General features: G+C 36.2%; 1 protein-coding gene across 25 annotated transcripts in view; it reads left to right on the top strand.

Annotated features, from left to right (window-relative positions):
- The window catches only part of ZBTB20 (zinc finger and BTB domain containing 20), an 865,788-nt gene that overhangs the window by 378,670 nt on the left and 472,443 nt on the right, over positions 1-14,675 (top strand). For 3 of the 25 annotated variants that reach the window (XM_061427559.1, XM_061427584.1, XM_061427591.1), the window contains exon 1: positions 1,715-13,299. The exons of the other annotated variants lie outside the window; for them this stretch is intronic. The gene's annotated coding sequence lies outside the window, so the exon portion shown is untranslated. Of the gene's footprint in view, positions 1-1,714; positions 13,300-14,675 lie in introns of those variants that run through there. 25 annotated transcript variants of the gene reach the window in all.

Genomic DNA, 14,675 nt, shown 5'->3' with positions numbered 1-14,675 from the left:
TTCCTTTTGGCTCTAGAAGCAGAAGGAAAAGCTGCGTGATACTTACAGAATCTATTGTAGGTTTCCTCCTGAAAACAACTTAAACATTTATCCTCATATGTCTCATGGTAAAGAGTACTTCTTTCTCACTTGATAAATAAAACAACTCGAGCACGTGAAAAGCCATGTTGGTCATTAGAGCCTGAGCTAGACTGGAAGTTTTCAGGTTTCAGGTGACATTTCAGTTTTATGGTTTATTTGTTTACTGACAACCTTTTATACACCTCAGAACGTGCTAGAACCATAGTGGTAGCCCAACCGGGGAAGGAAAGTAAGCCAAAATTGAATGAACCTGAAATGGGATTCCTAACATATTAATAGAGTTGGTTTACATGGAGGGCTGAGATAAATGCAGTTATAACTTGCTAAGAAATAGGAAAATCTTAAGTCTCTCACTGGCATCTAAGATTTGGTGAGTTTAGGCATGACATAAGGCAAAGTGAAATTGGTCAGATACATGGCAGTGTTCCAATGGAGGGATTGGCAAGGTAGGCTAAAGATGTGGTAGGAGGAATCTGAGTTGAATCAAGACAGCAGATTACAGCTGAAAATAAAGTAGAATTTATAGCATCCCGGGGAAAAGGGACCAGAAATAAATTTTTTAATAAGACTGAAGGAAGCGTTCAGTTCAGTTCAGTTCAGTCACTCAGTCGTGTCCGACTCTTTGCAACCCCATGAATTGCAGCACGCCATGCCTCCAAGTCCATCAGCAACTCCGGGAGTTCACCCAAACTCATGTTCATCAAGTCGGTGATGCCATCCAGCTATCTCATCCTCTGTCATCCCCTTCTCCTCCTGCCTCCAATCCCTCCCAGCATCAGAGTCTTTTCCAATGGGTCAGCTCTTCACATGAGGTGGCCAAAGTACTGGAGTTTCAGCTTTAGCATCATTGCTTTCAAAGAAATCCCAGGGCTGATCTCCTTCAGAATGGACTGGTTGGATCTCCTTGCAGTCCAAGGGACTCTCAAGAGTCTTCTCCAACACCACAGTTCAAAAGCATCAATTCTTCGGCGCTCAGCTTTCTTCACAGTCCAACTCTCACATCCATACATGACCACAGGAAAAACCATAGCCTTGACTAGACGGACCTTTGTTGGCAAAGTAATGTCTCTGCTTATGAATATGCTATCTAGGTTGGTCATAACTTTCCTTCCAAGGAGTAAGTGTCTTTTAATTTCGTGAAGGAAGTGTAAGAAGGTCAAAAGGAAACAGGTCAAAGGATGATAAGGAATAGAAACTGGGGACAAATTTCATCTATATTTCATAATTTTTCTCAAGTTGGGTTATGATATCTGGGATATAAGTCTTGCTTTGGACATTAAGAGATTAAAAACAGGTAAATCCACTAGATTGTAAGTTGTTATACCCTTTTTTCAAGGAAGGAGAAAGAAATGGCAACCCACTCCAATATCCTTGCCTGGAAAATCCCATGAACGGAGGAGCCTGGTGGGCTACAGTCCATGGGATCGCAAAGAGTCGGCACAGCTGAGCCACTAACGCTTCTTCGAGGAATAAATTAACTCATCCTAGCAATCTACCATCTTATTGTTTTAAAATATGACCATCTATCTCAAATTAAAATTAAAAAATAGAAAGGAGGATTTCCCAGCTAAAAGACTAATTTCCCAAGTGAAAACAGGGAATATAAGGCCACTCAAATTGTAAAACTTTAACAAGTAAATTTTGGATTCTAATTATAAGAGAAGATTAAAAATATACTAGTATATTTTTAAGTCAGTTTTTACCTCTTATTTAATAAATCTAAATAATCAGTTTTATTGACTAATAGGAAGGATAGTTGAAGGTAGATATATGTGTATTTATATTTTTTCTCAAAGTATTCGCTGCTATGCCATTCATGTATTTATGTTGATTTGATTTGTAAATTATTTGTGAACATGTGCACCCACTACCAAATGCAAGATTAATAGTAGAAAGTGCAAGCTTAACTTTACAATATTGTTTTCTAATGGGTTGAGTAAGCACACCTTTAATTCCCACACACCCATGTATATGCATGGGCATACATGTACCCATTTATAGAAACGATCCACAACATGTGCACTGACATTTAAGTATATATCTGTGCACCTATAAAATAGCTAATATTTTCTGTTTCACTGTATGTCATCCACAAAATCCCAGCATGGGAAATAAATGTCTTGTATATGGACCTAGTGAGGTTATATAGCGTCATCCTCATTTCTAAAGTAAGACAACATAAATGCCTGAATAAGTTATGTGTAATGAACATTTTTTGAGTGCAGTATAGGATAGCAGAAAAAATTACTGCATAAGTTATCAAAGTTCCTGAATTCTCAACTTTGCTTTGCGACCTGTTAGGTATATTAAGCATGTTAATCACGTAGAGCCTGTTTTCATTGTAGAATGAAGATAATATCTCTTCCATTTACTTAACAGAATTGAAATCCAAATCAGATGAAATAAAGATACCTCAAGGCATTTAAAGGTTGTGAAATACTATGAAAAAATTATTTTTAAGTGAATATAAATAATTTTCATTATTATAGCTAAAGCATGAGCTGTGTCCTCAAACATATGCAGCCTAGTTAAAATGTTGAACTAGACAATAGATGAAAAGTTTATTATTCTTATTTGATTTTTTACACATCTATGACCAAGTCTTCATGTCATTTCTTAAGAATCCTGTAAGTTGATATCCACAATATTAAGTAGCATTGCTTTTCAATATTATTGTTATTATTAGAGTGAATATTAAAAATCAGGACAGTATTAGATGTCAGTGCACTATCAAAGACAATTAACAGGGAAGAATGTTTAAAACATGCAGAATCACTAAAATATCATACATCTTACTGTATATTTTTGTTAATTAAATAGTTCATCAGTCTTAAGTTCCAATGAAAAGAGTCAGAAGCTTAAGGGTTGGTTTGGAAACAAACATATTTTTTACATAAGTGTTTGTTATTTGTTTGTTTTATATCCCATTTCCCCTTCTCCAAGTCCCTACCCTCTTCTATTTATTTTGCCTTCATTCAGATTCTAGAGCCAATAGTTCTTTACACTGAGCTAATGAATGGTTAGAGAGTACAAGAATCAGTTTAGAGTTTATATGATCCTTTTGAGAATGCATAAAAATATGGTTCCTATGTGTGTGTGTGTGTATTGTTAAAAGTATGCAACACGTACTTTATATGTCTTGAGAGACATGCACTTTCTTTCCTCCTTGGAGGGATTCATGAATTTTAGCAGGTACATGAGCTTAAAAGTACTAGGAGCTACTAAACTGCAGATATTGGTACCTAAATGAGCATCAATTAAAGGGAGTAATTTTCCTTCCCCACTCCCTTTCAATGATCCCTGTTGTGTCTGAAACATTTGAGTTGGAGTAGATAGTAGATTAAAAAAGGTTAGAGGGCCAGCCAGTGAGAAGGGGATAAGAGAGTACCTCTATAACGGTTTTCTCTTTTTCTCTCCTTCTTTCCTACTTTCTCACCTTCTTGGTGGTGGTGGTGGTGGTGTAGTCGCTAAGTCATGTCTGACTCTTGTGACCCCATGGACCATAGCCTGCCAGGCTCCTCTGTTCCAGGCAAGAATACTGGAGTGGGTTGCCATTTCCTTCTCCATCTCAACTTCTTACTTTATGGCTCTTATGCTTAATCACTCCATTGTTTTCTTCTTTTCCTTCCCTCCTTCTCTTCCTTTATCTTTTTCTTTCTTTATTCGATTACTCCTCTTCAGAGGAGAAAGGTTAAAACAAGCATTATTTTGAGTTAGGGTCAAAAATGTATTTTTTAATGCTATAGCAGTATCCCTTTCCTCATTCCCTTCTCTTTTCCATTGATGTGAATGTATTCATTTTACTACTATCTCAGTTTTGAGAGTGTTATTTCCCATCCAGCAGAAGCTGTAGTGCTTAGCAGAAGGCATTTCTATAGCAGAACTAATTTAGAAATCAATAGAAAGAAAAAGAAATACCTGTGTTTTTTTTTAATCTTTGATTTTTAACATTTTAGCTCCCTACTTGAATGTCATCATCTAAGCTAAAATTTCCCTCAATGAATAGATACAACAAATAAATTGATTTGTGAGTTATTTAACATAGAAAATAGATGAAATTAAACTGTAATGCTTCTATTTAGTGATACAACTGAGTTATTTTAGAGACATGGACAAGGCCATCTCTAGCTTCTATGAAGGATATAAAAAGATTATAATTTGACCTTCTCTAACAAGAACGTCTTATTACCTTAAAGACTGAATGACTCTCTTCACTTTTTCATTTTAGCCAAGAATCTCATTGTACCATCATTAATTTCTTTAGAGGAAATAAGTTTGGGAAAGGAAGAAAAAGATGATTATAATATCATGAATTTTTGTTGACAATTGAAAATGTTGCTAGGCAGAGTTTTCCTTGTGCCCTATTCTTGTAGGATTAGAATTTTCCAGTTGGATTGGCTTGGCTGTCAAAAAGTCAAGTTGATTTTTCTTTCCCTAGATTAAGTTGATAATTGGCTGAATAAAATGTTAAGAACAATTAGGAGAGGTAGGATTTTAAAGCTACTTAACAAAACAAACAAACTTGTGGAACTATTTTGTACTTTTTTTGTAACTTCTCCAGAGAACACATTGTATAAAGTTATGGCTTCCTGTTCCATGAAGTATTTCTTCCTTGACCTACCTGCCATAACTGCTTAGCTTACACTTAAAGGAAAAAGTTTCCATTCCACTATTGAATCTTTAAAGAAAAATAAAACTACAGTCTTTTCTTTTTCACACAAAAGCATTCACAGCACTAGTTTTAAAGAGAGCTTAATTCTTACACTAGATGTTTTTAACTCTTTGTTCAGAACACAGGAATGCTACCTTCTCTTGTCTTTCTTAACATCTCTAAGACTTTTTATCATTTTCTCTGCCTAGTTCAGATTGTTTTGCTCTCAATACCAGCTACTTCCTCTCATTTTCCTCCACTATCGTTCCACCCCTTCCTTCTTTCTCTTGCTTTGCCTCAGTCTTCTTACTTTGCCCCTGTATTCCTCATACTTAAAATTATCTGTAACTTCTCATCTGGACAAATGTCTCCTAGTTTTGACCCAGACTCAAAACGCATTTCTTAATTGATCTCTTCTGTGTAGCCAGCCTCTTCTCTACCAATAATTCCTCTTGGTAACCATCCCAAACTCACAGGCTATGTATAACAAAAATAAATTCAAATTTATCTGCCTTGTTAATCAAAATGCTTCTTTTCGGGGTTGGGGACTCTTTAATGTCTTCTGTAGAGCACTTACCACTTTGTCTTGTTAGCAAAGGTGGCAATATCTCAGTGCATTAGCAGAAATTGAAAACTGTATGTTTCATGTATGTTGGTCATCAAACATGAAAGAGTTTGTTTACTTAAAGCATATCAATGACACTTTTTCTGAAGTGAATCTTATATTTTTCAACCTTCTCAAAGTGTTGCAAACATGAATTAACCTTTGCATAGTGATTCTGTGATCATTATCACTGTAATGGTTTCCTAGGGCTGTAACAAAGTGGTGCAAACGGGATGCCTTAAACAACTAAAGTGTCAGAGATCTGTTGAGTAAAATCAGCAGAGTTGATTTTTTCTGAGGGTTCTGAGAAGAAATCCGTACCATGCCTCTTTCCTAACTTCTGATTGTTTGCTGGCAATCTTTGGTGTTCTTTGACTTGCATCTGTCTCATCTCTGCCATCATCCTCAGGTACTGTTCTCCCCATGTTCACGTCTGTGTCCAAAATCCCCCTTTATAAAGACATCAATCAAATTGGATTAGGGTTCCAGTCTACTCCAGTATGACCTCATCTTAGTTAATTATATCTATAATGACCTTATTTCTAATAAATTCACATTCTGAATTATTGGGGGTTAGAACTTTAACATATGAATTTTGAGGGAATATAGTTCAAACCAGAGCAAATGTAAATATTTCTGTGTAGAGCTCTATCACTTTGATATCTGTTGGACACAATTATATGTATGTTTGCAAACTGTACATAGTTCTTAACCTTGAATACTTCGTCCCTCACCTCCTCTGTTTCTTCTTCATTCTAAGGCACATTCTTACAGTTCCCATTGTGCTTTCTTCTGGAGGTAACCCATCTCTCCATGTAACATGAGTGAAAGACCCCGAAAAATCAGCATAACTGATGCTACTGGGTATTAAGGAAGAATATATAGGTTCCAAGTTAAAGATTTACTGATGAATAAAGATAAGTTTGAACAATTGTGTGTGCTTTATGACATCTTTGTTTGTTTTAGTTTTCTTAAGGACTCTGTATTTTCTTTTATCTGGGTTATTGACCATGTTAAATCATGATATACTTATAGGTGAATATGAGATGGCTGGGTAACTAGAAGTATTAATGTATTATTTTTTTCAAGGAAGATATTAAAGTTAAAGCAATATATTGATTAAAATATTAGATATTGAATTATCTTGTCTACCACTTAGCCAAGAATCTGCCCATTAGTATAGGAAAATCTGAGTTCCCCGTACTAAAATTAGTCGTAGATATGAAATTAGTAGAACAGAATTATGCTTTTGTATAGTGTCTATAACACTGAGGTTTTTCAGCAAACATCATGGAAGTTCAGAATTGTGTTGAAATCCAATGCTGTGAGTGGGTAAGGAAAGGTGCACATTCAGTTCTTAGCAGGCAGTTCTACCTGCAGGATGAGGGGCCTGTACCCCCAGGTGCTGACCTACCAGGAGTGGCCCATGTGGTTCTCAGGGCATCGTGCTGATGAGCCACCCACTGTGGTTCCAATTCTGGCAGCCAGAGCCAAAGTGGCTGTTTGATCTTTGGAGTGGCTCCTGCCACCGTGGCTGCCTGTTTGTTTTGCCCCGCCCTTTTGTCATTACTCCCACCTGGCCTTATAGAACAAAAAATGAGAAGTGGGAGGAGGTTGTGAGAGGACAGTGCAGGGACATGACTTTGCCAGATACAAAAAGCTGCTTAAGCAGTTCTTGTTCTAAAAGATTGTATAAGATTTCTGCGACCTATTGGTGAATATATTTTACTTGATGTATCATTCAACAGTCTGCTAAAAACTGCTTTCCCTGATTCGGCTTTCTTGTTACTAAGATCTTAGATCCATCCTAGAACGCAGCCAGCCATTCAAATAAAAGGCAATATTGCTTCCCATCTTAGAAAGAGTCTTCCTTAATAAATATATGAATATGCTTAGAAATATTTACTTCATCTTATACCTTGATATTTTAAAATCAATTCCTCTAAAATACTTGAAAATCAGTTTTGGTGACTTGATTATATTGGTCACTTTTTTTACATTATATGAAATTTTGTTGAAAAGTTTTCATAGATTATGCAAGTTTATTCTAATATATTATTTGATAAAAGTGTAAACATGACTATGCTCATTTTATAGCATAAAAAAGCAAAAAGCTGAGATACTAAATAGGTTATTTAAGATGATTTAGGTGTTGATGTCCTTCTCTCCACTTGATACTGGTAGTATCATTTAGATACTCTGAGATATAGGGCTTTTGCAAATGCTCTATGAGATGTTCAAAATATTTTCTCCACATTATCGTGATAATATTTTTGTATGATAGATAAAGAGAAGGAAATTGACATGCGAGGGAATATTAAATGACTTGTAGCAAATCACATAGCGAGGTCACTGGAAAGCTGATAAGATCTTGGACTCCTTCCCTCTGTGAACTAGTCATGACAAGTTTTCTGACAAGAAACATTTTTCTCCTTCAGGGAATCCCAATTTTCACACTTGTGAAGGTTGAAGGCTTTCATTGAAAAAGTAATGCCTCAAGTGACAAGGACCTTTTGAGCAATTTAAAGTTTTAATCTCAACCTAACACAGCCAAATATATTGACTACCACTTAACAGTTTATGAATATTTCTAAAATTCTTGTTTCAACAGAATTCTAAATTTGAAACTGGAATTAAATCACCTTTCCCCTCTGTTATCACTTAGTAAAGCAGTTAGATATTAGGTATTTATGTGCATATATAAAAAAGAATACGTTTGGAAACCATAAAGTATATGGAATTTATTTGGGAAAATGATATACAAATATACAAAATAGTATCAGTTTTGAGATGTTTCTATAATAATGTCTCAGTTCATTTCAGTTGATCAGACATGTCTGACTCTTTGTGACCCCATGGACTGCATCATGCCAGACCTCCCTGTCCATCACCAACTCCCAGAGTTTAGTCAGACTCATGTCCATTGTGTTGGTGATGCCATCCAACCATCTCCTCCTCTGTCATTCCCCTTCTCCTCCCGCCTTCAATCTTTCCCAGATAATAATGTCTGCTTGTCATCATTTTTAACCAGAAGATTGATTTTCCCTAAGTAAGGCTGGAGAATTAGGCAGTAGAGATCCAATGTAGCCAGAATTTTACTAAATTGTTGTTATCAAACCTATTATCCAGGAAAGAGTACATGAAGCAGTCATCTTCCATGCTTCTGTGTGTGTGTGAGAGAGAGAGAGAGAGAGAGAGAGAGAGTTAGTTGCTCAGTCGTGTCTGTTTGCAACCACATGGACTGTAACCCACCAGGCTCCTATGTCAGGGATTCTCCAGCCAACAATACTGGAGTGGGTTGCCATGTCCTCCTCCAGGGGATTTTCCTGACCCAGGGATGGAACCCTGGTCTCCTGCATTGCAGACGGATTCATTCCCATGTGAGCCACCAGGGAAGCCCCTTCTGTGCTTCTACGTTCTACCAATTAGGAGTTCCAGCTGAGAAATAAACAGATTCCAGAAAGCTCTGACTCAGGATAGCTCACTCAGGCTAGTGTGGCTCAGAAAGCTCCTATACTTAATTGATCTGCTGATTTCCCCATCTGATGATCTCAGCTAGAGGCCATCGAATAAGAATCAATAATAGAAGATCTAGGCAGTCGCTTATCCCAAAGGAATCCTCAAAGGAGAAATGTTACTTACCCATTCAAGTAAATGAGAAGAGCCTTCTTGAAGCCCCTCCAATGACCCCTTCTGTGAAATAATACCCCATTTCACCTACGACCAGCTTCATCACCATCAGTAAATGTGTGTTCTGTTAATATTTACTCTACACTTTAGCTCACTAAAGCTATACAATACTGGAGATGGTTGGACTAAATCAAGGTCAAGTGAGAAGAAAGTATGTGGAAAGGGCATCAGGGTGCCTGGAGTTGGAGAATGCTGGTAGTTAACTGTAGTTAGTAAACAGTGGCATTGGGTTAGTCAGAGGACAGCTTATGACTGTGCTAAGTTCTGTACTCTCCCCAGTGAGTCCCAAATAAGTTTTTACATCTCCATGAAATAAAAATGTAGCATTGTATTAATCACTTGGAAAATTAAGTTTTTTTTGTTCTATAATTACCTGGTAAATTCTTGTGTTATCTATCTCTATTTTGTGGGTCAGCTTTTCTCTGGCAGCTCAGCTGGTAAAGAATCCATCTTCAATGCAGAAGACCTGGGTTTGATCCCTAGGTTGGGAAGATCCCCTGGAGAAGGGAATAGCTGCCCACTTCAGTATTCTGGCCTGGAGAATTCCATGGCCTGTATGGTCCATGGGGTCACAAAGAGTCAGACACAACTGAGAGACTTTCACTTCATTTTTTTGTTTTCTTAAGCACCACCATTTCAGCTATATTATTAACATTCTCAAAGGGATTTCCACCAGACTACCAAGTCCACTTTGCTTTAGCTAAGTCTTATTTACATGTATTGTCTAAGGCAGACTTAGATATTACATGTGTCATTTGATTCCAAAACAGTAAACTTTAGTTGTATGTGATAAGCTGTAGCTCTGAACACTTCAAATACCACATTGTACACCTATTCGGGGCTTTTTATTTCTATGTTTTTTAATCCTAGGTACATTATCTCCTTTAATTTTCACAACAAACCATTTTAGAGATAAGAGATTTGAGCCTCAAAGAACCTAATTAATTTGATAGATGGCATATACCTAGTAAGTGGCCGAGCTAGGATTCAAACCTAAGCCTTTCTGACTCAAAGTCTTCCTCTCACTTTTTAGACCATTATCTCATTCTTCTTGTAAAGGTGTAAAAGATTTTGAATTACCTTCTGAGATTCTGAGAAGTTCTACTAAGGGAGAAGGGAGCTGTCATAGCATGTGATGTAATGCTAGTTTCCATCATCTAAAACATGCCAACTCAAGCTAGCTGTCAGTTTGTCTCCCAGTGCTAGCCTATTGGTACAATAAATTATTATTTTCCAGTCTTATTTTGAGACATGTCTCTCATTAAATATAGGGGTTTAGCTTAATTCTCAAACTAACCTCAAACTATCATAATTTTTCTAAATTAAAAGTAATGATATACATATTATATGTGACCAAGTAACTATCAAGTACTGAAACTGATGGTGCATGGGTATTAGTGGCACTGGTCTCATTATTTAGAATGAATCCACATAATGCATATCCAGATTCACCACTTGTGAGTTTCATAACCTATTAAATGGAGATGGTAATAGTACCTACTTCATTATATTGTGAGGGTTAAATGAGATAATATATGTAAAGTCCTTAGATCAGTTCCTAGCATATAGTAAGCACTCAATAAATGGTAAACTTATTATATTTAATTATTGCAGAAATAAAAATCAAACAATAACTGGTAAGCACTTGGTAGATATCAGGATTTCCATACATATGTACTGAATAAATTAATAAATTACATCAGTTCTCCAAATTGGCCAGCTGTTAATGATTTATGGTAAATACGATATGCTGGTGGCTGTCTCACTATTGAGTTTAGTATAAAACAAAGTGTTTAATGTCATTAAGAACTCTATGCAATTTTCAGGAGCATGTCCTAGCTCTGAAAGAGCTTTTTCGGTTTTGGGGTATCATTTCTTTTCTTCAACATCTTCTGCCTTAGTACTGTATAGCATAAACTCTCTGGTTAGAGTTATAGGTGTGACCACTAAATGGAAATAGGTTTTCCCCCTCCTTTATTAGCCATACAGATATTATTTCTCTTATGGTGCAATGAAAACAGAAATTGTATGTAAGTTTGTACATAGTAAAAGTAGAGAAGTGGCTGGAAAAAACAGAGTCAGTATATGCTGGGAATGCTTCCTATCTGCGTAAGACAACTGAAATACACTGAAAGTAAGAATGACATACACAGTCACTATTTGTACCAGTTATGGAGGCACTCGGAGAAGGCAATGGCACCCTACTCCAGTACTCTTGCCTGGAAAATCTCATGGACAGAGGAGCCTGGTAGGCTGCAGTCCATGGGGTCACTAAGAGTCGGACACGACTGAGCTACTTCACTTTCACTTTTCACTTTCATGCATCAGAGAAGGAAATGGCAACCCACTCCAGTGTTCTTGCCTGGAGAATCCCAGGGACGGGGGAGCCTGGTGGGCTGCCGTCTATGGGGTCGTACAGAGTCGGACATGACTGAAGCGACTTAGCAGCAGCAGCATGGAGGCACTGCTTACTTTTCTGATGATGTCAAGATATTACAATATAGGGAATCTTTTTTCTTAAGAAATTGATTTTAAAATCCTGAAATGTTTTATGATTATGTACCTGACTTTATCATGCTTTGAATATCATAGTTTATAAATAACTGGTAATCTAATTCTAATGAAAGTTTTAGAAAGGGTTCAAAGGTTTGCTCTGCTTCAAATATTCCTTTACCAATGATATTACTCCTCTACCTTTCCAAACAGTCTATGGATCACTTCTAGAAGCCCTGCCTCATACATTTATACATATTTATGTCATTCCTTCTGCTATATTGTATTGTAGTTTTATGTTTAGATTTTCCCTTTTTGAGTCTGGTGACTAAATTGTGAGCTTCTTGAAGACAAAAACTGTGTTTTATTTATCTCTCAAAACATAGTATTATTCAGTTCCTAGAATTGAGTAGGGTGCTCAATAAATATATATCCAATAAATTGATGAACTTTCAGTCACACACATACACACATATATTAGATCAGGGCATGAGTAGAATGTCCTATATCTTTGCATATTCTTCAAGTGCTTATGAACCTTTTAACATTCCTTATAAACAGATTGATATATCTCTGAATGTTCTGGTCACTTTGAGGGAAATTTTCTAATCTTTGAAAAAATTTTTTTTTACCTTTTCTTATTCTTTGTTTTTACTTTGAGCATCATTTTTGTCATGGACACAAGTGTGCTGTCAAGTATTGATTGTTTGACTGGACCATACAGTATTTTGAATCCTTAGTTTCATTCACACATTGCCTGTTTGGTAGCTTTGGTCAAGCACGTTATCTGTATGTTACATAATAAATCCATGGATTGTTTCATTTAACTAGAAAAATAAAAATCTTACTTTCAAAAAAGTTCTCAGCATTTAATACAGTGCTTGGCATATTGTTAGGACTCAATAAATGTTTGTGGAATGCATGAATAAGTCAGCCATTATTGTTAACTGTTTTGAGGTATGAGATTAAAAAAAAAAAGACTAAATGAAATGCCCAGTATCAGACAGCTGGGGGGACAGCAAATCTGACATTCAATAATTCTTACCTCTCTGTTTTTAGACTGTTACACAAGCTCACTGAGAAGTGCTGTATATGTCTGATTTCTCAACTTCACCCTGCAGTAAACTTTTGCAATCTGGAGGCTAGAGACCTCTTTTGTAAATGTTGTCTGCCCGATGACTGTGTTGGCACTGAGAGGGCCTTAGCAGATAAAGTGGAGGAACATATGGCTCCCATCTGAATACAAATTGGTGGACATAACGTGGTAATTCAGCGGAGATGTCCTCTATATTGTAAACCGAAAGAGTATGATTAGAGGTGTTTATAAACGGCGTCTGAATTCCCCCCACACACACACCCTCCCCACCTCTTTCCACTGTAGTTTTATCGGCCTGAATCATAGCCATCTAGCGTCCCAGGCTCACTGCGTTATTTGTTAAAATGGCCAGCGTGAGGAATTATTAATTAAAGCTAACAAATCACCCTGACGAGCTGTGCCCTGGCATGGCTGAAGGTTGATTGGCGAAAGTGTTCTCCTCTAGAGAAAAGACTTTTTGTGCTTGTGACGCAGTCAGGGACGGATTATTGAATATGCAAGTTAGAAGAAAAATCACAGGACAAGCAAATTGAGTATTTACTGGCAAATAATTGCTCTCTTAAGCTGTGGCTCTCTTCCTAAATTCTTAACATTCCCGAGGGTTAGAAAGAAACACAGAAAAATGCATCGGTACAGAGTACATTTCAAAAAAATTACCTAGACTGATGTTTCAGACTTGTGCAGGTAAGTGCGATTATGTGTGCGTGGAAAGTGAAACAACAAGGGGAAGCAAGGGGAAAATGGGGGAAATGTGTAATCTGGTGGGTTTTTAAAAATCAATTTGTTGTTTATTGAAATACTGCTCGGCGTATTTCTGCATTGACTGAGAGTTTAGTTTCAGTGTTGGATTTATTGTGAAAGTTAGAGAAATAAGAAGGAGGGAGGTTTCTCAGAGTTACTTTGTGCCTTTATCAGCAGAAGAGTATGTTAATGCTTTGCCCCAATAATAGTTTTAAACTTTGCTCAGATATTTGTGGATATTTGTATAAAACTATCACTTGATTTAAGACTCTTCAGTTATTCTCAATATTATTCATTATGATCTGTCTTAAGAGCATCCCAAACATGTTTGGGTACAACTATTGCTTTTACTTTTCAAAGTAAACTCTGTTTTACATTAGCACCAAGCTAGTCCTTGTTCAGAATTTCTAAAAGGACATTACAGTTCTGGAATAGTTACTTAAACTTCAGGCTTCTGTAATAACCAGAGTGTCCTTATTGTCAACTGTGTGGTCTTTTTATCTGAAGTGTTAATCAGACTACTGAGTTTCGTGGACATTTTAAGATAAGTGAGACTAGGTTAGAGACTTTTTCAAAAGACATTTAAATACATAAAAGCATGAGTGTGGAAATGCAGGCTCGTTTTATGTATAAAATACTGACATTAAGAAACAGAGATGTATTGCTAATACAGCTGGGTTAAGTGAACAATATTATCAAAACACATATATCCACTGAATTTCATATTCTGTGAAAACCTGGAATACGTGCTTTCATCGACAACAAACTGTTTTTGAAATGAGAGTAACTGGCTGGCGAAATAGCATTTGAGAATTGTAATAACTATGAATAACATGGATTTAAAACAAAGGCATAAACATAATTTAAACTAAATTAAGTAATTAATAATTGCAAAGTGCTTTAACAATAAAACATCTTCAAGACAGTAAGAATAATAGTAATAATAGTAATAAAAGTGGAAAGTCTGGTAATCACTCAAAAATTAAATCAGATAACTAGCATAAGTTTTTAGATAATCAGAATTTTAAAATGTAAATATTTAACTTATTTTACCTTCTAATCTATTCCTGAACCATGCAATATTGTACTGGCTACAATTTTTCCTTACTATATCTATTTTATTAGAAAATGACTTCTCTTAATATGTAGAATAGAGCTCAGAAGAAAGTTTAGAAAGTGTATTTTTTAAAGGTTTAATTCCCACTGGGTAACATTCTATCCTCAAATTTCAAGAGGCAGCCCCCTTAAAGTTTCTTGTGACTATATGAGGGCACAGTTTGGTCCATTATTTTCAAATAGCAAAGGGCACATTTAAAGCA

This window comes from Bos javanicus, chromosome 1, assembly GCF_032452875.1.
Source record: "Bos javanicus breed banteng chromosome 1, ARS-OSU_banteng_1.0, whole genome shotgun sequence".
In the NCBI taxonomy this organism is placed as follows: Eukaryota; Metazoa; Chordata; class Mammalia; order Artiodactyla; family Bovidae; genus Bos; species Bos javanicus.
Note: the sequence above shows the minus strand (reverse complement) of the source record. Positions and strands in the feature narration are given on the sequence as shown.